Source organism: Orycteropus afer, unplaced genomic scaffold (genome assembly GCF_000298275.1).
Source record: "Orycteropus afer afer isolate SDZICR_OR568_19922 unplaced genomic scaffold, OryAfe1.0 scaffold00787, whole genome shotgun sequence".
Lineage (NCBI taxonomy): Eukaryota > Metazoa > Chordata > Mammalia > Tubulidentata > Orycteropodidae > Orycteropus > Orycteropus afer.
In genome coordinates this window covers 373,959-377,432 of record NW_006922374.1, presented here as the reverse complement: position 1 = coordinate 377,432, position 3,474 = coordinate 373,959, and positions in this window count along the sequence as shown.

Below are 3,474 nucleotides of genomic sequence, written 5' to 3'. Positions count from 1 at the left end.
AATGGTCCCTTCTGATAAAATGACCAAAGTAGGTGAGACAAACTCTGGCCATTCTTGCTTCCAAGAAGCATTTCAGCTGCACTTTCTCCAAGACAGATCTATTAGTTCTTTTAGCAGTCCATGCAACTTTCAGCATTCATCGTCAAAAGAATCAGTTCTTCCTTGGTCTTCCTTATTCATTATCCAGCTCTTACATGCATATGAGGTGATTGAGAATATCATGGCATTTGTCAGGTGCATCTTAATCCTCAAGGAGACATCTTTGCTCCTCAGAACTTGAAAGAGAGGGAAAAGACAATGACTTGGATCAAGTGTACCATAGTCTTCAAAGTAACGTCTCTGCTCTTTAACACTTTAAAGAGGCCTTTCTCAGTGCATTTGTTTAGTGCAATAAGTTATCTGACTTTTAGACTGCTGCTTCCATGAACATTGATTGGACATCGAGATAAAATGAAATCTTTGAAAATTTCGATCTTTTCCTCCATTTATCATGATGTTGTTTGTTAGTCCAGTTGTGAAGATTTTTGTTTTATATGTTGAGGTGTAATTCGGAGTGAAGGCTCTAGTCTTTGATCTTCATCAGTAAGAGCGTCAAATCCTCTTAGCTTTCAGCAAGCAAGGTTGTGTTGTTTGCATTTTGCAGATTTTTAATGAGTCTTCCTCCAATCAATGACTGTGTTCTTCATATAGTCCAGTTGCTCAGATTATTTGCTCAACATACAAGTTGAATATGTTTAGTGACAAGATACAACGCTGATGCTCATCTTTTTTTTTTATTTTAAACCATAAAGTATCCCCTTCTTCAATTAAAATGACAGCTTCTTGGTCTATGTGCAGAATTAACTGTTCTGGGATGCCTGTTTTTCAAAATGTTATTCATAATTTGTTAGCATCTCTACTGTTGAATGTTTTGTATAGACAACAAAACATAGGTAAACAACTTTCTGTTATTCTTTGCTTTCAACTAAGATCTACCTGATATCAGTAATGATATCCCTCATTCCACATTCTCTTCTGAATCTGGCTTGAATTTCTGACAGTTCCCTGTCTATGTACCGCTGCAACTGTTTTTGATTTATGTTCAGCAACATTTTACTTGAGTGTGATATTAATGATACTATTCTATAACAGTTATCCTGGTTGTTGGTCATTCATTCATTCATGTTTTATTCAAGAAATACATTATTGTTTCTTTACTATGTACCAAATGCAGGTAGTATATATCAAGTGCTTACAATATTCTAAGCTTTCTTTTTCACATTGATCATATCATTTAAAGCTTTTCAACAGGTCTGTGTAACATTAGTATTATTTTCATTGTTGTTGTACATAGGAGAGAGTTGAGACACAGAGAAATCAACTAACTTGCCAGCTCTCACATAGGTAAATGAAAGATCTGAGAACCAACCTTACATCTTTCTCAATTTGAATCTCTACTCTAGTCATGCATTAGAAGATGTATATTATAGATTTCCTGTGATTAGAGAGAATAAACTTGAGTGTAAAGTGAAAGAGTTGATAATGCTTCAATCTCTGAGATGGAGGCCCATGTTATATAATGGTGATTTCCATGGTGTAGTGAGATTCAAGGATGTGTAACTAACTCCAAAGCCCTTACTCTGTCAAGGTTACCACCATTACACTTAAAGAGAAATTCATCATGTGGCTTTTAGAATGAAAGATACTGAGTGAATCTCAATGTGAATGGCTGAACAGTGAGTGGCAGTTCTACTAGGCATTCATTCCTAAATTCATTTATCATTTGCATTAAACTCTACTCCCTGTATAGCTTGTTGCCTTGGAACTATAGATATAATTGTAAATTAAGCCTGGAGTTCTCTGGGACAACAGTTAAAACATTTGTCTGCTAACCAAAAGTTTGGCAGTTTGAATCTCCAGCCCTTCTGTGGTGAAAGATGAAGTGGTCTTCTTTTGTAAAGATTTACAGCCTTGGGAACTCTCTTGAGCAGTTCTACTATGTCCTAAATGGTGGCAATGAGATGAAATCTACTCAATGGCAGTTGGTTTTGGTTTTTTTTTTTTGGAAGCAGGGACCTTGTTCTCAATACTGCAGAACATATTGATAAGTATGTAGTTACCTGATTTCCAGTTCCTGAGGGATCCCTGGTGGCACAGTGGTTAAATGTTCAGATACAAACCCAAAGTTCAGTGGTTAGAACTCACCAGCTGCTTCATGAAATAAAGGTTATAGCTTTGGAAAGCCTATGAGGCAGTTTTATCCTGTCCTACAAGATCACTAGAAATCAAAATTGACTTGAAAACCATGAGTTTTCTTCCTCCTAAGGGACTTTGATCTTCTCTTGTTCTTCAAGTTCCTTGTCCAATATAGCATCCAACCACCTCGATATGATATACCTTTCAAAATACTTTTTACATTGACTTTACTTCCACTAAACTCTGCTTAGAATCTTTCCTATGGCTTGCATCCCTTTTAGCATTCTGTTTGCTACCTCTATAACCATTTAGCCAATCTTATGTTTTCTTATTTGCACTTACCATAAACTTCTACATACATGTAATTTTTTAAATGTGCTATGGTGGCATAATGCCTAAGGCATTTGACTGCTAAACAGAAGGCTGGCGGTTCAAACCCACCAGGCATTCCTCAGAAGGAAGATTGGGCATTCTACCTCAATAGTAATTCTGCCTTGGAAACCCAAGGAGAGGTCACTATGAGTCGGATCCTACTTACAGCAGTGAGTGATCCCTAACCTGCCTTGTAACTGTTTGAAGCAAATAAGGTGCTCATCTCTTCCCAATTCTATCTCAGTGCTATTGTTTTGGAAGCATGCAATTGGTTTTGGTGGAAGTCTACACACCAGAGAAATTGTGTAATGCTACAGATTAGGGATTTGTATTTTCCTTAACTCATTTTTGTTGATAAGTCTATCTCTAATTCTAGTCCAAGAGCAAACTTTTTCTTTAATGCTCCAACTGTAATGCTTGAAAAATTACCTGAAAGTTGGTAGGCAATCTATAAATCATTATTATATAAATAAATTACTGAATACTCATTCATAAAATGCAGAAACATATTTCGATTGGGAAGTTCTCTAAGAAACTATTTTTAAGCAATTTCAGTATGTTAAACATTATACAGAATTGAATATTTATGTTTATGTACATCTGTATATATTGAATAAAGCTTACATAAACATTTACTGAGGATTACTTGCATAAAATGTATTCTTGTAATTATGCTAAATTGACCATTGTGAAAGGGAAAAAATAAAATAAAATAAAAAATACCAAAAACAACCCTAGGGAGCAAAGTCCAAATTTTGCCAGGCATTTTTCCTTGTAACCAAGTAACTCTTCTGCCTCCTGGGAAAATATTGCCAAGCCAACATTGTACAAAAGGAGAAGATGAAACAGTATGGAATTTTGGTCATCTATAAAACTAAATTACATAGAATTTAAATTGCACCCAAAGCTTCATTTGTTTATATGAAG